Source organism: Silene latifolia, chromosome 4 (genome assembly GCF_048544455.1).
Source record: "Silene latifolia isolate original U9 population chromosome 4, ASM4854445v1, whole genome shotgun sequence".
NCBI lineage: Eukaryota > Viridiplantae > Streptophyta > Magnoliopsida > Caryophyllales > Caryophyllaceae > Silene > Silene latifolia.
Window position 1 is genome coordinate 65,098,389 of NC_133529.1, and position 23,162 is coordinate 65,121,550.

Consider the following 23,162-nt stretch of genomic DNA (forward strand, 5'->3'; position numbering starts at 1 on the left):
GGACGACCTTATCCAGGGCGTAAGAGAGTCATTCTAGAGATAGGATGCTAAAGAGGGACGATTTCCTTATCTTTAGTACCTATGTCAAAACGCTGCTTTGTGCTTCGATTTGACCGAGGTATAAAGTGGAATTCGAACGGGTTCCAGGCATCCCACAAATGCTTGGTGGCGACTCCGAACATCTCTAATCGTTTCGAGACCCTTACCGAGACGAAACCAACCGATCTAGAAACGATCCGGTCGAAAGCATCTTTACGCCGCCGAGCGTGGCTTTCAAAAAGACCGTTGCATGTCCGCAGATCGAACTGGGCCTGCAGGTGGGCCATGTCCACAGATTGGCGAATCTGTTGGGGAAGGGCTAGTCGCACCGATCCGCGATGGATCGTTTCCATGTAAGTCGAAATTCCGAAAATTTTTCGCTTTTTCGCAATTCAAAAATCAAAATCGAAAATTGATAACACGACATCAATTTTCCTCAAAATTCAAGCACTCACAAATTCGAGTCTTGACCTCAAAAGCCAAATATACTCGCAAAAATCCTTTTCCAAAATTCTTTCCTGACCGTTTGGGTTTTTTATATTTTTTTCGAGTCAATTTTCAAAATTTCGATGCAATTTAATTCACGACACGAGTTAATTTCTCAAATTTTCAACAATTCCTTTTGAATTCCGAACGTGACGATTTGTCACGGAATTTTCAAAATTCATTTCAAAATTTCAAATTTAACTTCAAGTCATCTTGGTTAATTTTGATTTTCAAAGCAAATGTTTTACGTGATTTTCAACCAAATGCTTCTACGTGTTTACATTTTTGCGTATGTGCTATTCATTGCCTGTTTTCTACACTAACGATGCGAGGAGAACGGTGCAAAGCAAAAGGAGAATCAACAGCCGACAGCGCTCCTCTGAAACACAACACAAAAAAAGGGCCAAAAATCACAAAACAAACTACAATCCAAAAACACATATATACAAACCGCCTTACGCAAAACGTCTATCATACAGACACTGGCCTAAAACAAACGTCTATCATACAGACACTGGCCTAAAACAAACGTCTATCATACAGACACTGGCCTAAAACAAACGTCTATCATACAGACACTGGCCTAAGACAACGAACTGGGGGCTATCTGTCACCTACCGAACTAAGCACCTCTATCCTCTCAAACAGAAAGGAAAGGGAGCAACACGGGAAACAGGGGAGCAACAACGAAAGCAGAGGAGGTTACCATGATGATAACCCCTCACTCCTGCTCCATGACAAAAAACAAGACAATGTTTTGCAGATTTCGGACGATACGACAACCGGGGACCGTAGCATAGCATGCTACCCCGATGTTGGACCCCACTCAGCTGAACTCAACTGCGATCAAGGTCAACAACAGGGGATAACACACTCATACTGACCCCCAATCATCAGTCATCTTGTCCATGAGCCACGACGAAAAGGACAAATCGGCCATGTTAGCCGCATATCCGGATCTTTGCAGACAACGACCAACGATCGATACCCGATCATTGGCCGGACAAAGGCCGCCAGGGAGAAACACAACCAAGTCTGTAACAAAAAACAGTCGACTCTCCCCCTCCGGGATCGACTTCCTCCTCCAAAGCCTCGACAACGGATCCTATAGGACTCAAATGATATCCTGCAATAAAAAAAAACAAACAAAGAAACGACAGCCGAAATTTCGGCATTACGACGGCATGAAATGGACGAATCCAAAAACAAAAAACACAACCTGCAATACAAAAAACAAGGGGCAATCCCGCCCCCAAACCATTCACGAACAAAAAACACAAAAACGACTCGCCCCTCTTTTCAAGCAAAAGACGAGTCAAAACCACAAAAAACGGCATTTCAAGACCCATACAAGGTCTGCCAACAACCCAAAATACATGCCCGACACAATAGGGATTTCTCTACGGTTCAAAAGGGCAATTCATACGCTAATTTGAGCCCCAAACCGGTCAAAATCCAAAAACGACCGCAAAAAGGCAAACGTGATTTTATCACGCCCCAAGGTGACCTAAAATACCAATAAGGTCCATTTCAAGGCAAACTGACTCAATTCAAGCCCAGACAGGCGCTTATTTGGTCAGACGTAAGACCGTCGCAAAAGGCAAAAATCCAATTTTGCCCACAAACATCCAATGAAGGTCCTTAAATGGCAAACACGGGTTTTCCCAACTACAATGCAACCTAGTGGGTCCCACTACCCAAGCAAATAAACTTGGCATTGTGAAATGAGACGGTTTCTCGCCTCACTCACGTTTTTCGAGCATAGGGAGCGGGAACGGGGACCAAAATGCAAACTAAAAGCACCCCTATACTCCTAAACAGGTTTCTAACCTAATGCAAACATCAATTTCACTCGAAATTGGCTCAATCAAAAATGCCCAATTCGATTTTTGGGGCAAAATTCCGCCCTAATTTAATCAAGCTAAAATCGACAAATTTGAATGGATTCAAGAGGAAATACTTACCTTGAGATGAGATTTGTTGATAATGGCACAAGAAAAAGCAAGCTAGAAGGTCCGTTAATGGCGATTTTGGCGAGATTTTGAGGTTGAAGATGAATATTCATCCGCAACTCAACCTCGCGTCTTTTTAACAAAAAATAGGGAAGCCAGCTTGCATCGCCAGGTGGCTCGCGCCTAAACCAGGCCTCCCTTTTGGCTTTTCAGCGGAATTTGGGCTTTGGCCCAATTTCCCACAACAAACTTCAAAGTTTTCGTTGACGGTATTGAATGTCGTCATCTCCTCGAAAGCAAACAAAACCAAATAGTGAAAATTCAAATTCGCTATTTTCAAAAATTGCAAAGCAAACGACGATCAAAACCGCCAACTTCAAAAATAATGGCGAAAATTCAAAAATCGCTATTTCAAGCAACGGCGGTCAAAACCGTCAATTTCAAAATAATAGTTGGAAATTGAATTCCGCTATTTTCACCACACATATCAACGGCGGCACATAAACCGTCACTTCAATCAATAGTGAAGATTCCAAATTCACTATTTCTGTCAAAATGTCAATGGCGGCACATAAACCGTTACTTCAATCAATAGTGAAGATTCCAAATTCACTATTTCTGTCAAAATGTCAACGGCGGCACATAAACCGTCACTTCAATCAATAGTGAAGATTCCACATTCACTATTTCAGTCAAATGTCAACGGCGGCACATAAACCGTCACTTCAAACGTAATAGCAGACTTAAAATTTGCTATTTCCTTTCAAAATTAAGACAAACGGCGATCGAGACCGCCACTGCAAATTCAAACCGAATGGTGAAAATTCCAAATTCACTATTCCTTCAAATACCAGCAGGGGGCTTCCACGCGAAACCCGCTCATTCCAAAAATAGTGATAGTGAGAATCCATACTGCTATTTCCTAGCGACATCACGAGTTCGCTACTTTCAAGACAAGCCCATTCGACGCGGCTATTCCCATGGCCCACTAACCGGCCGTCACATTTGGCTGGCGAGCCTTTGTCCGCAACCCATCAAGGATACATCCCGAAGATGCCTCGGTACATTTCTCACCATTGGTCGGGCGAGCCTTTGTCCGCAACACATCAAGGATACATCCCGAAGATGCCTCGGGTACATTTCTCACCATTGGTGGCGAGCCTTTGTCCGCAACACATCAAGGATACATCCCGAAGATGCCTCGTGTACATTTCCTTACCTCGGCTGGCGAGCCTTACAACGCATCGCGGCTGGCGAGCCTTACAACGCACCGCGGCTGGCGAGCCTTACAACGCACCGCGGCTGGCGAGCCTTACAACACACCGCGGCTGGCGAGCCTTACAACCCACCGCGGCTGGCGAGCCCTCCTCACATACGCACCGCAGCTGGCGAGCATTTATCCGCAACAATGCAAGGACATATCCGAAGACGCCTCAGGTATGACTGCTTCTTATGGCTGGCGAGCCTTTATACGTAGTCTAACGGACTTTAAACGACCCGCACGGACAGTCGACAGACTCTAAACTGTTCCCGACGACAGGTCCTTGACTCGTACCCTCGAGTCGCCTCGGCGTCGCCCTTCCCGACGGCAGGTCCTTGGCCCGAATCCTTTCAAGCCGTCTCGACGTCGCTCGGGTCTTCAGGTTGTAATCTTCGATTGACCTGGGGACTCTACTTTGACTTTCGCCCTGTCCAAGCCTCAGTCAAAGTGGGGGCTCTGTAGATACCCAGTATCTGCTGAGACTCCAACAAACACCCGATGATTATCGGACTACAACATGTTTTGGGATCACAGTGTTTGATCGACAGTTTGTGTACAACTTTACGTCGGAAAACTTATAACGATTTCGAAAACAAAACATTATTTCAAAACATTTCAAAAATACCTGAAGTGTTTAATGCACGACGACGGGGTCGCGATGACATTAACTAGAGTCAAAACCGACACCGGACCAAAAACCGACTCGAAAATTCAAATCCCGACTCCAACAACGAGTCAAACCGAGTCAAACACAAAAACCAAAAATATCTCAAGCCTTCTATGCTATGTTTTCCCGGTTTCATGTTGGTCAAGTACCAAACATGTGACTACAAAACCTAGGATAGAACAAATCATGATTGCGTTTGTTGTGATAGTGACAACACAACTCGAAGTGCCGCGACGTGGCTCGCGCCTCTTCGAGCAGCCCAGGGTGGCCACGTCGCTCAAAACTCACACAACCACTCATTCTCCTATAAATACCCCTCAAATGCCACCCATTTGAGATTTACGCGAGTGTCCGCCCCCTCTTTTCTCCCTTAAAATTCTCGACTCGACTTCTAAAGTCACAATCTGACGCGTGTTTACGACCAACCGATCGTAAACACGAGCCTTACACATTGTTTGGTACCGTCATCGTGCATTAAATCACTTGTCCGACCACTTTGACCACTACACCATCACTAAACTTTTAAAAACACTCTTTTACTTACCAAAACGGTTTTAAACCGAGTTTTTTCCGATCAAACAAGTTGTTACACTTACGTCGGTCACTCGCCATAACCAAGCATGTAAGTATGAGGGTGTAAAAATCCTCTTTTATTATGTTTTCATTTGTTTCATGACTTTAACATGCTAAAACATGCATAACATGAACCAAAACATGGAATAAACGAGCCAAAACTGATTTTTGGTCTGAGGCAAGAAGCCCCTTAGGTCGCCAACAGGCTCGCGCCTAAATGGGGTGCCCAAACCAGAGATCAACCGTGTTTGTTCTCGTCATTTCCCTTAATCCATTTTTCATATTTGTAATCGGTTTTTACCATTTCAAGTATTTTCGAAACCTTTTTGTTTCATTTCACATGTTTTAACCATAAAGCATTTTTCACCCTTGGTTCTTCATACCATGACGGTTAAATCCGTGTTTCGGTGATAATATTTGGTTAATGACATTTAAGAGGTATTTTAAAGCCTTTTATTTCATTTCTTTACATTTTTCAAACAAACATATTAGTCACCAACACAAAGTCATCCTTGGTTATACATACCATGCCGGATTTTAACCCAAGATGCGATGATGAGTACCGACTAATGACATTCAAATGGACTTAAGACAATTAGTCCATAACCATTTTTCTAAACTATTCATGTCAAGCTTGTCAAAACCGAACCCGACACCGAATATTATCAAATAATGATGATTATTCGAGTCTAGTTCTTCAAATCGACAAATGCGGTCTAAACGACCGTTTCAAAATCAAACCGGGTTCAAATACCCATTTTCAACACGTTTCATAACGTTTTCTAAACAGTCAGAACACGGCAAACAACCGTTGGCTAACCCGCGCCTCAAGCAGGCCTTTTCTTTCTCATTTTCAAAACCAGGGGGAGGCCCCTTACACCGCCGGCTAGCTCACGCCTCTTATAGCCGTCTGGTATAGGGCCTGTTCCCTTCCAGCATTAGTCTAGGACGATCCCGACTCCGGTTAACCCGGATATAGGACGGATCAGATGACTATTCAAACCACATTTTCAAAATGCCATACTAAGACAAATGGATCATGTTATGCACACTAAACCTAATACGGTAAATGGATGTTTAATTTCCGTCTTGCATGCAAATCAATCATTAATCCAACTCGACATCTTATACTTGATACTTGGATTAAATCAACCGACTTAGAAAGCTCTCACATGTTAGGTTTAAATCATTGGATGCGCATTCATGCATTTAAATCGTTCTATCAACTTTTGCATTCAACCAACCAAGATCGATCAGTAGAGGCCGCTAAACGCGGGCGGGATTGGGTGTCTGATTAAAGGGCTTCCCAATACGTACCTTCACCTCTTACTCAGAAACTTTGGATAGTGGACGACCTTATCCAGGGCGTACGAGAGTCATTCTAGAGATAGGATGCTAAAGAGGGACGATTTCCGTATCTTTAGTACCTATGTCAAAACGCTGCTTTGTGCTTCGATTTGACCGAGGTATAAAGTGGAATTCGAACGGGTTCCAGGCATCCCACAAATGCTTGGTGGCGACTCCGAACATCTCTAATCGTTTCGAGACCCTTACCGAGACGAAACCGCCCGATCTAAAAACGATCCGGTCGAAAGCATCTTTACGCCGCCGAGCGTGGCTTTCAAAAAGACCGCTGCATGTCCGCAGATCGAACCGGACCTGCAGGTGGGCCATGTCCACAAGTGGGCCAAAAAACTTCCCCATCAAAAAAGAGAAAGGGAAAACCATTCCCTTTCCCGACCAAAATACAAAATGAGCCTTTCTCCCTTTCCACAAAATACCACTTTCCCAAGTGCAATTGTTTAGGACGATTCAAATCAAATTGCCTTTACCAAATGGATGGAAGAAACAAGCGTTCACAATTTTCGACACGGGCAATCCTCTTATTTAATTAATAATGGGAAGGATTACAATTGCAACAACAAATAAGGCTCGACGAGTCTACAACTTGTCAAAGCTAAGGTGGCCACTAACACACCTCACATAGTAAAACTAGCACAAAACACACAATAACTAGCTAGTACAACATAATACAAACTCACAACAATAATACAACATAATAATAAAGTGTGTAATGGAGGTCTTCACTCTTTCATTCTACCCTTGCCTTTTCCCTCAGGGTACATCTTCCCCTTGCTCTTCTTGTTGGCCCGCCTAGCATGGATTTCCTCCTCAGAACGGATCCTAAACGGATCTAAGACGGCGACGGCCTCCGGTCTAGCACAAGACCCCATATTCGACCCAAGACGAGCCAATGCACGGCCCACCATACTCTTGGGGCCGGAACTCCTCCTCTTCGGTGGTCTCATCACATCGGGAGTAGCTCCATCAACATACTCCTCAAAGAAGGCATGGTTGGCCTTGCCAACCTCTCGGTACTTCAAGTCGACAACCTCGTCCTTTTGAAATTTGGATCTCTCTTCCAAAGACGGAGCACGTGACCATTTGACATAGGCAAGAGTCACCCATGTCGTGGCAACGGGGTTTGGTACCTCCCAAAGCGGTCGAGTGGCCCACCACCTTTCGAAGAATTCCACAAGCTCGGAGTTCCGGAAAACATTCTCTTGGACAAAAGTATCTTGAGCGGGCACCTTTTGTTGACGCCCCATTTGCCTCATGAGCCTTTCGGGATAAATGAAGGAAACCACCTTCAAACCCACCACCATCAAAGAACGAGGACTAGCACCCGAGGCGGGCAACCCCGTGAAGGACCTCAAGTGCCACCACGGCACCACCCAACGGATATGAGGACCACCCTCCTCCGCCAATCTTGCGGCCCAATAGGCCTCGGTGGAAGCAAAACTATCCGGGTACAACTTCTTCCTCATGGTAAGATGACGGAAGGAATAAGAAGAAGGATTAACCGGAGGCTCCACATACCTTAGCCTCTCCAATAGCCACACTTGGAGGATCCTTGGCGATCCAAAAGAGGGAGCTTCTCCACAAGAGCCTTCCTTGTCCAAAGCTTGGATAATCTCTCCAAGCACCAACCATGATGGATCTCTACCATGCTCCATTTGCTCAATCACATAGATAAGGGTCATGCTACCATGGCATCTCGGTCCCTCCTTCTTCAAGACATCAACAAAGAGGTACACATGGACAAGGCAAAATGCAAGAGCCCTTCTCCTAGCCACCTCCGTGACATTAGCATCTAACCGATTCGAGAAGATGTTGATAAGAGCCAACATATCCACACCATGTGGAGCAAGAAGAAAGTTGACTTGGCTTGTTGACAAGCCCAACATGGAACGGAATTTCTCCTCGTAGCACAACCGAGTCGGAGGCAGCACCGAAGTACAACCCGGCCACCCACCAATGACTCCAACTTCTTCGGCAAGGGGGCAAAGCTCGCCTTTCGGGAAAACGAAAACATGATGTTTCGAATCCCAAAACCGAGAACATGCTTCAAGAAGCGAAGGTTGTACCTTGACTTGACGAAGCACCAACAATTGACCAACTCACATGCAATCGAGTTGATACTTCTCGGGAGGCGACAAATCCCGGCACCATTGTCGCAATGCGTTCTCCAAAGCATCCATGAAATATTTTTGTGGAAGAAGAGGAGGTTTTGTAGAGATGTTTTTGTGTTTCGAATGCTGAAACAATGAAGCGCAAACGTCCCTATTTATACAAAATGATCAGCGCGTTTTTTTAGAAAAAGAGGAGAGCCGGCTTCCATCGCCGAGTAGCTCGCGCCTCTTTGAGGCTTCTCCAGGATTCCCGCTGTTGACTTATCTCTTTCAACATGTGTTTTCTCCTGACACCTCAAACCTCCCGCCAGGAACCTCGCGCCTCTTCGGGATGATCCGAGAAATTTTGTGTTTCTTCACACTCACATTTCCTTGTTTTCGCGTTTTACGAAATCCGACACGGTTTCCATGACGCAGCTTTAAACATACGGATTTTTTCATTCTTTTTTAAAGGGGAGAAGGGCTAGTCGCCCCGATCCGCGATGGATCGTTTCCATGTCAGTCGAAATTCCGAAAATTTTTCGCTTTTTCGCAATTCAAAAATCAAAATCGAAAATTGATAACACGACATCAATTTTCCTCAAAATTCAAGCACTCACAAATTCGAGTCTTGACCTCAAAAGCCAAATATACTCGCAAAAATCCTTTTCCAAAATTCTTTCCTGACGGTTTGGGTTTTTTTATATTTTTTCGAGTCAATTTTCAAAATTTCGATGCAATTTAATTCACGACACGAGTTAATTGCTCAAATTTTCAACAATTCCTTTTGAATTCCAAACGTGACGATTTTGTCACGGAATTTTCAAAATTCATTTCAAAATTTCAAATTTAACTTCAAGTCATCTTGGTTAATTTTGATTTTCAAAGCAAATGTTTTACGTGATTTTCAACCAAATGCTTTTTTTACGTGTTTGCGTTTATGCGTATATGCTATCTGTGGCCTGTTTTCTACACTAACGATGCAGGAACTGGTGCAAAGCAAAAGGAGAATCAGCAGCCGACATCGCTCCTCCGAAACACAACTCAAAAGCCAAAAATCACAAAACAAACCACAATCCAAAAACACATATATACAAACCGCCTCACGCAAAATGTAAATATGTACAGACAAGAGTCCAAGACACGTACAAACTACAAAAACTACTCGACGTCTCCCGTCGGACCAGTCCTGGTCTCTCTAGGAGTCGCCGCCAACGCAGACACCACCACCAGCTCGGACTCCCTCTCGGGGGGAACTCTCCAAAGCATCTCACGCTCCATCTCGACGTGAAGCTCCTCCGCTAGCCGACCAATCGAGCCTTCAGAGAGGCAATCTCCGCGTCTCAACTCCGCAGCTCGTCCTCATGCCGCCTCAAGTCCTGGTCCCGACGGATGATCCCCAGCTCCTGGCCTGCGATCGTCGACCTGGCTGCCTCCAACTCAGCACGAACCCGAGCAAGCTCCACCGGATCCGCTGTGCCCTGCCAAACACAATAACAGATCCTCAAGATCTAAAAACGTGAAATACAACACCAAATATACAAAAGCAACACACAAAACGTGCACGAGAAAGCCGAGCCGCCCTCGTAGCAGGTCACCAAAGAACGCTCTCAGCGGTTAGCCATCCGCCACAAGTTCTGGTGACTAACAGTCGTCACCTACAAAACAAAAATGTCCTTCAATACAAGGCAAAGTATAATTGGAGAAAGTGTTCAGGTCAGGAACTCACCCACAGAATAGTCAACCTCCACTCCATGCCAGCATCGGCCACCTCGGCCACCGCGGGCTCCGGTAAGCGCAACTGAAGCTCCTCGCCACCCGACCCCTGAAATGTGGTCCCCGTCGGGAAAGCTGGGGGCTGAGTCCTCATCAGCGGGTCGACTCTCTGCCATTTGGATCCACATCAAAAATGACAAACCCTCCTATTAAGGGAGGCAATGAAAATAAAGAAAAGAGGAAAACATACCTCGATCGGGTACCAAGCAAGCCTCGACAACCGAAAGGTGTCGTAGGCGGCGTCCCGCAGCAACAGCTCCTCACCTCCTCGACCGTGAAGGTGCTCCTTTACCTCGTCAGGAGTCGACTCCTGGAACAACACCCCAGGCGGGTCAACCGGCACGACGAAAGTCTCGGTAAAGCACTGGCGAACTAGACGCTCGCCCAAGTACCAAACTGGCTCAATCGCCGTCTCCATGTACAGGCGCAGGGAGCTGCGAGGTCGCAAACGCTCCGTGACGGCAGCCGGCACACCCGTGTAGTGATCCCAAGGCCGCCCGACAAACTGCACTCGAAACAAAGCTACTCAAATAACTGGGGGCTTCCTAAGCTACCTAATCATCCTATCTCTAGCTACCGCTATAAAGGAGAAGGGAAAGCAAAAACTTACATCAGCAACCCGAAGCTTGTTCACGCGACGCCTGCAGTCCTCGTAAGTCAACTTAGTCGACTTCTTCCGACCAACCGTCCAACCCCTCACAGCAGGGTAAGCCAAGGGAACACCGTCTGTAGTCCCCGGACATAGAGGAGTGAAGTAAGCATACAACCAAGCCTGTAATCAGACACAGCAAACACAAATTAGCCAATTTCTCAAAAATTGCCAAAATCAAAATAAAAAAAAACTACCAAAAAAAAACACACTCGTACCTCGAAGATGAGGCCGGGACCAACCAGAGCAGGAGCACTACCCGCTCCCACTGTCTCCGGACGCACCGCCGCGTGCAAGTACCGGGTGAAACTCGCCAAAGCCGGCGTAACCCAGTCAAACCGACCCAAAGCGTCAAGGTCGGCAAGAAGAGGAAGCACCTTGGTCGACAAGCGCTCGCCCTTGTCGCCAAAGTACGTGGCACCCAAGAAATACCACAACCACAGCCGCGCCTCCTCGCGTCGGCCTCGACCCGCCTCCGGGCTCGCCATAACGGCGCCGGAACAACACCTACCACCCTCTCGGTGAAGTGGTCCTTCACGTAAGAACTCGCAATCAGTGCACGGAGTGACGTCGGAAGGCTCCGCAAAGCGGTACCAATCAAAGCGATGACCGCAGGAGAGGACACTCTCTCCGGAGTCGCGGTAAACTCAATGGGCAACTCACCACAGGGAAGGCCGGACACCATGGCAAAGTCCTCCACAGTCACGCCAACCTCCCCAAACTCCATGTGGAACGACGACGTCGTGTCCCAGTACTGGTCCAACATGGCGCGGATCAAACACAGGTTCGACCTAATCGAGGACCTGTGAATGTCCCGCCAAGCGGCCACCAACGGCCCAAACGCCGACCTCTCTATCAACGCCCTCGACCCGGCTCGAAGAACGTCGTAGAGGCCCAAGCAGGTAGAGTAGCCAGAGAAAGTCCTCATGGTGCCGATCTCTTGAAATCAAAAACAGACAACGTCAGAATGCCTATTTAGGCTCGACACTTCAAAAATGAATGACAAATTTCAACCGGGGAACGCGACTCACCATGCCCTCGTGAGCACGGTAGGAAAGGTGTCGGTCCAGTCGAAGCAACAACTGGCTACCGTCAAAACCCTCAGCCCACTCTGGCGCCGCCAAAGCGACCCCGCGGGGGTCAGAACTCGCCTGGCTCTGAAACTCGCGACGTCAGCATCATCCTGGGCTGTCTCTGCTCTCTGCCTCTTATGACCGCGAGACTCAACGTGGTGGACAGGGCCCAAGTCAATGACCCTGTTGACGTCCCGCAACGTCCGCCTAGTCCCCCGAGGACGTCGCTCCCTCGAAGAAATCCTCCTCCCGGAGGTACCCGCCTCAGCCCCAGTCTGAGCTCTACCAACACTAACAGCCCCAACAACGGGCTCTGCACGCTCCTCGACGGCCCCTGAGGCCCCGGCAGTCTGCTCAGGAGGTCTCTCCTCCTCGATAACGTCCTCCACGACCACGGCGGGCGTGCTAACCGGAGTACTAACCGGGCCCGGGCCGAACAACTCCTCAAAAGTCGCAGCCATGAACCCGGCCTGCTCCGAACACTCTCCTACAAACAAAAAACGTCAGCCGAAATTTCGGCATTACGACGGCATGAAATGGACGAATCCAAAAACAAAAAACATAACCTGCAATACATAACCATTCACGAACAAAAAACACAAAAACGACTCGCCCCTCTTTTCAAGCAAAAGACGAGTCAAAACCACAAAAAACGGCATTTCAAGACCCATACAAGGTCTGCCAACAACCCAAAATACATGCCCGACACAATGGAGATTTTTCTACGGTTCAAAAGGGCAATTCATACGCTAATTTGAGCCCCAAACCGGTCAAAATCCAAAAACGACCGCAAAAAGGCAAACGTGATTTTATCACGCCCCAAGGTGACCTAAAATACCAATAAGGTCCATTTCAAGGCAAACGGACTCAATTCAAGCCCAGACAGGCGCTTATTTGGTCAGACGTAAGACCGTCGCAAAAGGCAAAAATCCAATTTTGCCCACAAACATCCGATGAAGGTCCTTAAATGGCAAACACGGGTTTTCCCAACTACAATGCAACCTAGTGGGACCCACTACCCAAGCAAATAAACTTGGCATTGTGAAATGAGACGGTTTCTCGCCTCACTCACGTTTTTCGAGCATAGGGAGCGGGAACGGGGACCAAAATGCAAACTAAAAGCACCCTTATACTCCTAAACAGGTTTCTAACCTAATGCAAACATCAATTTCACTCGAAATTGGCTCAATCAAAAATGCCCAATTCGATTTTTAGGGCAAAATTCCGCCCTAATTTAATCAAGCTAAAATCGACAAATTTGAATGGATTCAAGAGGAAATACTTACCTTGAGATGACATTTGTTGATAATGGCACAAGCAAAAGCAAGCTAGAAGGTCCGTTAATGGCGATTTTGGCGAGATTTTGAGGTTGAAGATGAATATTCATCCGCAACTCAACCTCGCGTCTTTTTAACAAAAAATAGGGAAGCCAGCTTGCATCGCCAGGTGGCTCGCGCCTAAACCAGGCCTCCCTTTTGGCTTTTCAGCGGAATTTGGGCTTTGGCCCAATTTCCCACAACAAACTTCAAAGTTTTCGTTGACGGTATTGAATGTCGTCATCTCCTCGAAAGCAAACAAAACCAAATAGTGAAAATTCAAATTCGCTATTTTCAAAAATTGCAAAGCAAACGGCGATCAAAACCGCCAACTTCAAAATAATGGCGAAAATTCAAAAATCGCTATTTCAAGCAACGGCGGTCAAAACCGTCAATTTCAAAATAATAGTTGGAAATTGAATTCCGTTATTTTCACCACACATGTCAACGGCGGCACATAAACCGTCACTTCAATCAATAGTGAAGATTCCAAATTCACTATTTCTGTCAAAATGACAACGGCGGCACATAAACCGTCACTTCAATCAATAGTGAAGATTCCAAATTCACTATTTCTGTCAAAATGTCAACGGCGGCACATAAACCGTCACTTCAATCAATAGTGAAGATTCCACATTCACTATTTCTGTCAAATGTCAACGGCGGCACATAAACCGTCACTTCAAACGTAATAGCGGACTTAAAATTTGCTATTTTCTTTCAAAATTAAGACAAACGGCGATCGAGACCGCCACTGCAAATTCAAACCGAATGGTGAAAATTCCAAATTCACTATTCCTTCAAATACCACAAGGGCTTCCTCGCGAAACCCGCTCATTCCAAAAATAGTGATAGTGAGAATCCATACTCGCTATTTCCCCAGCGACATCACGAGTTCGCTACTTTCAAGACAAGCTCATTCGACGCGGCTATTCCCATGGCCCACTAACCGGCCATTACATTTGGCTGGCGAGCCTTTGTTCCGCAACACATCAAGGATACATCCCGAAGATGCCTCGGGTACATTTCCTTACCTCGGCTGGCGAGCCTTACAAGGCACCGCGGCTGGCGAGCCTTACAAGGCACCGCGGCTGGCGAGCCTTAAAACTCACTGCGGCTGGAGAGCCTTACAACGCACCGCGGCTGGCGAGCCTTACAACGCACCGCGCCTGGCGAGTCCTCCTCACATACGCACCGCAGCTGGCGAGCATTTATCCGCAACAATGCAAGGACATATCCGAAGACGCCTCACGTATGACTCCTTCTTATGGCTGGCGAGCCTTTATACGTAGTCTAACGGACTTTAAGCGACCTGCACGGACAGTCGACAGACTCTAAACTGTTCCCGACGACAGGTCCTTGACTCATACCCTCGAGTCGCCTCGGCGTCGCCCTTCCCGACGGCAGGTCCTTGGCCCGAATCCTTTCGAGCCGCCTCGACGTCGCTCGGGTCTTCAGGTTGTAATCTTTGATTGACCGGGGGACTCTACTTTGACTTTCGCCCTGTCCAAGCCTCAGTCAAAGTGGGGGCTCTGTAGATACCCAGTATCTGCTGAGACTCCAACAAACACCCGATGATTATCGGACTACAACATATTTTGGGATCGCAGCGTTTGATCGACAGTTTGTGTACAACTTTACGTCGGAAAACTTAAAACGATTTCGAAAACAAAACATTTCAAAAATACCTGGAGTGTTTAATGCACGACGACGGGGTCGCGATGACATTAACTAGAGTCAAAACCGACACCAGACCAAAAACTGACTCGAAAATTCAAATCCCGACTCCAACAACGAGTCAAACTGAGACAAACACAAAAACCAAAAATATCTCAAGCCTTCTATGCTAAGTTTTCCCGGATTCATGTTGGTCAAGTACCAAACATGTGACTACAAAACCTAGGATAGAACAAATCATGATTGCGTTTGTTGTGATAGTGACAACACAACTCGAAGTGCCGCGACGTGGCTCGCGCCTTTTGAGCAGCCCAGGTGGCCACGTCGCTCAAAATTCACACAACCACTCATTCTCCTATAAATACCCCTCAAATGCCACCCATTTGAGAGTGACGCGAGTGTCCGCCCCCTCTTTTCTCCCTTAAAATTCTCGACTCGACTTCTAAAGTCACAATCTGACGCGTGTTTACGACCTACCAATCGTAAACACGAGCCTTACACATTGTTTGGTACCGTCATCGTGCATTAAATCACTTGTCCGACCACTTTGACCACTACACCATCACTAAACTTTTAAAAACACTCTTTTACTTACCAAAACGGTTTTAAACCGAGTTTTTTCCGATCAAACAAGTTGTTACACTTACGTCGGTCACTCGCCATAACCAAGCATGTAAGTATGAGAGTGTAAAAATCCTCTTTTATTATGTTTTCATTTGTTTCATGACTTTAACATGCTAAAACATGCATAACATGAACCAAAACATGGAATAAACGAGCCAAAACTGATTTTTAGTCTGAGGCAGAAGCCCCTTAGGTCGCCAACAGGCTCGCGCCTAAATGGGGTGCCCAAACCAGAGATCAACCGTGTTTGTTCTCGTCATTTCCCTTAATCCATTTTTCATATTTGTAATCGGTTTACCATTTCAAGTATTTTCGAAACCTTTTTGTTTCATTTCACATGTTTTAACCATAAAGCATTTTTCACCCTTGGTTCTTCATACCATGACGGTTAAATCCGTGTTTCGGTGATAATATTTGGTTAATGACATTTAAGAGGTATTTTAAAGCCTTTTATTTCATTTCTTTACATTTTTCAAACAAGCATATTAGTCACCAACACAAAGTCATCCTTGGTTATACATACCATGCCGAATTTTAACCCGGGTACGATGATGAGTACCGACTAATGACATTCAAATGGACTTAAGACAATTAGTCCATAACCATTTTTCAAAACTATTCATGTCAAGCTTGTCAAAACTGAACCCGACACCGAATATTATCAAATAATGATGATTATTCGAGTCTAGTTCTTCAAATCGACAAATGCGGTCTAAAAGACCCTTTCAAAATCAAACCGGGTTCAAATACCCATTTTCAACACGTTTCATAACGTTTTCTAAACAGTCAGAACACGGCATACAGCCGTTGGCTAACCCGCGCCTCAAGCAGGCCTTTTCTTTCTCATTTTCAAAACCAGAGGGAGGCCCCTTACACCGCCGGCTGGCTCGCGCCTCTTATAGCCGTCTGGTATAGGGCCTGTTCCCTTCCACCATTAGTCTGGGACGATCCCGACTCCGGTTAACCCGGATATAGGACGGATTAGATGACTATTCAAACCACATTTGCAAAATGCCTTACTAAGACAAATGGATCATGTTATGCACCCTAAACCTAATACGGTAAATGGATGTTTAATTTCCGTCTTGCATGCAAATAAATCATTAATCCAACTCGACATCTTATACTTGATACTTGGATTAAATCAACCGACTTAGAAAGCTCTCACATGTTAGGTTTAAATCATTGGATGCGCATTCATGCATTTAAACCGTTTTATCAACTTTTGCATTCAACCAACCAAGATCGATCAGTAGAGGCCGCTAAACGCGGGCGGGATTGGGTGTCTGATTAAAGGGACGACCTTATCCAGGGCGTACGAGAGTCATTCTAGAGATAGGATGCTAAAGAGGGACGATTTCCTTATCTTTAGTACCTATGTCAAAACGCTGCTTTGTGCTTCGATTTGACCGAGGTATAAAGTGGAATTCGAACGGGTTTCAGGCATCCCACAAATGCTTGGTGGCGACTCCGAACATCTCTAATCGTTTTGAGACCCTTACCGAGATGAAACCGACCGATCTAAAAACGATCCGGTCGAAAGCATCTTTACGCCGCCGAGCGTGGCTTTCAAAAAGACCGTTGCATGTCCGCAGATCGAACCGGACCTTCAGGTGGGCCATGTCCACACTAAGCTTCTCCTTCATCCTTTCATCTTGTAAGTTGAGATCTACCTCTTTTTCTAGTCTTATGAACCCTAATTTTTGGGGGGTTTTAATTGGGTTGATTAATTAGTAATTATTGTTAATATACGGGTAATTAGTGGGTAATGATAAGGAGTTTTTTTATTGTATTATAGTACAGGGTGATTTGTGATGTTAATATGTGATTTATGTAGGATTAGACGATTTTATGAGATAGATACTTGGTGATTTCAACTAGCTTATGGAATATGCTAAGAGGTAGGTTAATCCTACTCGGTTTCAATATTGTGGTTGTTACATGTTTTGTGGTTAATGTTGTAATTAATCTCACTTAATTAGATTAATTGTATTATAACATGTTCAGTCACTAATCATGTCATAAAGGGGATAAGAATGATGGTTATTGTATATCACAATGTAATGATGGTCAAGACGATGTGATGAGTCGGTATTTGGCATATAAAGTGTCATCCTGCATTTGTTATAATTATCTTGTGTATTAGTGGTTGGTGACGATATGGTGGATTACTTGTTGTTATGGAAACGTAAGGCGGTTGGGAGACCGTCTTACGCTTTAATCGCCTCATGGAGCTTCCCGCTCCAAGAGGGATGTGCACATTAATGGCTTGAGTTACGGAGGGACTCGTGTGGTTGAGACACCACATCTGGCAGGGGATCCGGTTGGCTTCCAGACCCGGTACGCCTGGGCATGTCCCGGTACTTGTTTGTGGTTGTTGGTATGCCTGGGCAAGTCCCGTACCAGTGTGGTTGTCAGTATGTCTGGGCGTGTCCCGGTACCGTGGTGGTGGTTGTTTGTTAGCATGTTATTCATATCATAGTTATGTTCTATATTCACACACTCGTGTCGTGTCACACTTTATATTTATTGAAACTGACGTGTTGTGTGTCTGTGTAATTTTCACCTATATCCGGGGTGGCCGGTGTCGATCCATATGATATTTATGATCATATGGGGAGCATGTTAAGTACAGGTTGTTTAGATAACACGTGGGAGATGGGACGAGCTTGATGAGTCACGAGACGAGTATAGTTGGCTAGAAGAGTATAGTTGTCATGAGTTGTACTTTTATTCATTTGTTTACGTTTATGTAATTCATTAAAAATTATATTTATAAAATGTTCTTTGATTGGAGTTTTGAAACACTACCTCGGCAAACCGAGATAGTATTGCCTTCAATTATCTTGGCCAGATAATCGGGGTGTTACAAAGTGGTATTTGAGCGACGATTTTGGAACCTAGACCTATGAACCAAAATGAACCTAGGCGTGTCTAAGAAAATGAACCCGACTTGAGTTCAATAGGAGGTTGGTTTTGGGTGAGTAGGATCCCTCATCTCAAAACTAGATCTTATTGTTTCGGTTGGTCACTACGTGGGTGGTTATGAGTCGGGAAACGTGACGTGATATGTTGAATGATAATATGTGTGTTGCGATTTTGTTGAGTTTCTTGCATGATGTGGAGGTTTGTGTGGTAAATGATAATATGTGAAAGATGGATGAGTAGGCTAATGTGTATAACATGTTTTAGAAGCAATTGGTGTGTGTTGGTATAAGGGACGTTAGTCCCGAATCTTGGCATGTAGATAAATCATATGCGTGTTTAAACTTGTTAGTGCTATCGTTAAGGCATGAATGTTGATGATTGTTAGTAGAGTAGTTATGAGTATGGAGGTAATGTGTTAAGACGGTGAGTATGATGCCGTATGAGCTAACTCGGGATGGGTCACCGAGGGTCGGTGGACTCCCGAACCTTTCTTTGTGATGCAGGGAATAACATAGTTCAATTTAATCGAGAATAAAAATCCGTAAAGGATCACTCAAGTGAGTACGAGGCCACACTCGACCGAGTGGGGACGTCACTCGACCGAGTGGGCAAGTTACAGAAACTGGAATGTAACACCCCATACTCCAACCCCATACTCCAAGTGCCTTACCAGGACCACCTAAAGCATGGGAATGCCACCATCTTGGTTACCCGAGGCAATGATAATCAAATAGACAATAACGAAACGTACTTTATTAAATAGTTTAACGTGATACAAGTCCAACAAAACTGTAAAGTATGATACAACCGTTCCAAAACAAAACTAACTAATGTAAATACAATGATCGACATAATAGCGGAAGACTTCTAATAGACTCGTGGTGACACATGCCCAGCTATCCCTTACGCATCCAAAGTATACCTGCTAGACAACTGCTCACCACCCCCGAATGGATCACCACAGTTTTTAAAACATTTAAACGGGGTCAGTACTGATTACACAAAACAAACAGCTGCAACAAGACAACACTACAAACAACTCAATCAGCACAACTCCAATCACCACAACTCCATCTCATCTCCACAATCTGACTACACACTTAAGTGTGTAGCCCTGCCAGAGTACCCATCACAACAAGTACTCCTCGCCGCCAGTGGGGGACCGCAGCCGCTCCCACCTAAGGCCCGCTCATATCCATCGAGCGATAAACCCATGTTCATTAATGTGCACATCCCTTCTGTGGCGGGTTCCATAGATGGCGAATCAAGGGCATGAAGCCACTTCTGCAAGTGACTCCACTCAGACAGGGACGCACCCTGAAGATCACAGACAGTTACACAACCAATCAACAATATACTATCAACAATCACCAAACCAATCGAACATTATAATTAATCAATAATCACAACAACAATCACCAATACACTATGTAACCAATACTGAGTAGGGAAACCCTACCTGGAATAGCAATCACCAAGATCGTCACAATCAGTTAATCATAATCATTCTTCAACGAATTCACCTACTATAAACACACAATCATACAATCACAATCTAACATTAACAATACTCCCCAAAACCCCCAAATTACCCAATTAGGGTTTTAAACAAACTCAACGAATCGTTATAAAAATTATACAAGAAGCTTACCCTTGACACGACGATCACAACGGTATAACGAACAAGACAATCCGACCACCTTAGCCTTTGGGATTTGATAGGAACGCGACGAACGAAGACAACGTAACTTCTCTTCTCTTTGAAAGGTTTTAGAAAGGGTGAGAAATGATAAAGAAAGTGACGGAAGGATTAATATAATAATCTCGCGTTATTAACAAATCCCGTCAAAAACAACCCGTTAAAGTAACTTACTCGATCGAGTAAGTAACTTACTCGATCGAGTGACCCTTACTCGATCGAGGGCCACACTTACTCGATCGAGTACCCATCAGACAGAACACTGTTTCATAAAACAACCTACTTACTTGACAGAGTAAGCCCCACTCGATAGAGTACCCAAAGACATAGAAAACCGTAGTATTACAGTCTTCCCTCCTTAAAAGGAACTTCGTCCCCGAAGTTCAACCCATACTCAAAACAAATATACTAACTCGATCAAGACACAACAACACAACTAAGAACTCAAAACAAAACCCCAACCTATAAAACATGAACTCTTAACACCAACTCCACCAACTACGCCTACCTCCACAACATGGCTCACGATATCGTATCAACTACATTATAGTCTCTCTTAACACTAACTCCATACACTACCAATTACCATCCACAAACGCCGCTAGATCCGTTTCACTAACATATTATCCACTAGAAAATACAATATCAAGACACTCATAAATATCAAACGGAATGTTACATTCTACCACCCTTAAAAGGAACTTCGTCCTCGAAGTTTACTCCCACTTATAACATCATCATCCAACTGTCAACACTATCGAACTCATAAACATCATGACCCAACTGTCGACACTATCGAAGTATTCTCACACCGCTAGACATCACACTACTACAAGCACGGCCATGACCTTTAATAAAATCAATCACAGCAAAGATCCACCCTTTATGCTACACCAACACTCTACTTCCAATTATACTACAACATGCACAACCATCAAACTCTCTTTGATCGCATCTTACTCCTCTTAAGATAAATGTTACGTCCTCCTAACTCACTAATACTAGAAACTTAGCTATATCTTCTCATTATCCTCATCACCACCGCATGTCAAAAATAATCGCTTATAACCTCAACACGTATAACCATTCCTATTTCCAAGGCTCTTTTACTTAGACAGTTCTCATACCTCAATTCATTCGGCACACCACCTAACCTATACCACAAAATCCTTAGCATAACCAATACTCCAATTCTTCCACATTACTGTAGAACGACATACTCCTCTATACAAAGCACCTATCTCCAAAAGCATAACTCACGACCCACACTTATTACCCACACTCACACTAGATCCTCAAGTTCCTTTCTTTCATTACCGCAAAACTCATTCATAACTTAACATGATACTAATTTCCAACACCCTATACTCACTGTCCCAATAAAAAATTATGAACCACTTGCAGCTTCCAGATCAGTACAACACCTGTTCCACAAATCACTTACCATGACTATGTCAACCAATGCCCCCTCTAAAAGAAGATTACAAGTACTCCAACAACCTCTCACAACTATGCCCCATCAACAGGATATCACTATACCATGACACCAACGGAAACATACACAACTCTCTTCCATATCATACTCTACCCTCACTCCCAAGCTGAAACGAGCAAGAAACATCAATAAACAAAACAACAGTCTATATGTCCAAACGAAACTCACACGAAACAGCTGTAAACAAAACAACAATCTATATGACTGGTATACTCATCCGAAAACGTACTCATCCCACCTACTCCACCACAACCGATGACGGCATCGCAACACTGCCACCAACAGCCGCACCGCAGCGCGAAAATACCCGCATCACAACACGAAATACTGTGCCCGGATCACCACCCGAGGCACAACAACCACATCGATAGTCATCGCAACTTCTACAATCACATAAACACTGACTCTGTACAACTTCCTGGACCAGAAAGCATCACTAAAACTGCTCTTACAAGAACACCATGCAACAAATCATATGGAATAAACAGATAAGAATCTCATGAATATCCATCCATACCTTTTCACGGAATAAACATATATCATGAATACACACACACAAGTATAACTAGCCATGCCAGATCACCCAAACTATCACTTTTTGAATATCATTCCATCTTGTTACCGTACCCAACATGCATTACAGAACATTCAAATAACAACTTTATAACTATCACACCACACCACTTATCGTGAGGTCAGAACCTCACACAAATGTTTATACACATCATAGACCCGTAATCACATCCAACTAGTCAATCCTGATCACGTAAGTTACCACTTGATAAAGGTTACTCTCGCCCGAGCTTAACTCGCCTGCCCTTCATAACCCATTGTCCCATTCGCATAGCCATCACCTCCTGCCAATTATAACCATACAACTAATACTCAACTACTAGCAAATGCCTCCTAAGACCACATCTTATACTTCCTCACAACCGTACATATCAATCCGGCTTATACAAGATCAACCTCTTTAGAATTGCTATCTTTCTAATCTACCATTACCCTTAACCACTAGTCACAACACCACAATGCCACCATTGCTCGTATAACAAATCTCTTACACTCACCTCTAAATATAACAGTTCATTTTCTATCTTTGGTTAGCATTCCAAATAACGACATCAAATCCACCAACAAAATTTACCTCAACATTCTTCCCAATACTACCCTTAATTGTATCGTCATCTAACTCTCCACCAAAATCTCATATCGTGCAGATATTCTACCAACTTCTTACTCCCTTAATTCCTCGAAACTCATGACTAATCATGTTGTCCTGAAACTCCTATATAACCCTTAACTCACATCCTCATGATAGTATCGTACATCTCGATGATTCCTTACTTCTATATCACATAACTCCGGTCAATATTTTTCTCAGCTTACTTTTATCCTTCTTTTCTCTTTACACTCAACAATATCAATTAATAGTTCATCTCCTTACTCCTTGTACCTAACTCTCTAGTAATCTAGTTACCTTTTCGTTGCTCCA